The sequence below is a fragment of the Cyprinodon variegatus genome, unplaced genomic scaffold (assembly GCF_000732505.1).
Source record: "Cyprinodon variegatus isolate N-32 unplaced genomic scaffold, C_variegatus-1.0 Scaffold52, whole genome shotgun sequence".
In the NCBI taxonomy this organism is placed as follows: Eukaryota; Metazoa; Chordata; class Actinopteri; order Cyprinodontiformes; family Cyprinodontidae; genus Cyprinodon; species Cyprinodon variegatus.
This window is the reverse complement of record NW_015150505.1, coordinates 1635884-1636210: the sequence shown is the minus strand read 5'-3', so window position 1 is coordinate 1636210 and position 327 is coordinate 1635884.

The window sequence follows — 327 nt, the reverse complement described above, 5'->3', positions numbered from 1 at the left end:
TAAATTGATTTATTGAAAAATGCATGCATACATACATGCATTTCAATTTATTTCATTTCAGTTTTTTTCTATAGTGCCAATTTACAACACATGTGATCTCAACGCACATTACAGCTCACCAGATCATACAGTCAAATTGATTCAAAGTTTTCTATGTAAGGAAAACACGTTGATTACATCGACTCATTGCAATCCCTCACACTAAGCATGCTTGTAGTGACAGTGGAAAGGAAAAACTCCCTTTTAACAGAAAGAAACCTCCAGCAGAAGCAGGCTCAGTGAGAGCGTCCATCTGCCGAGGCTGACTGAGGTTCAAGGAGACAGAAG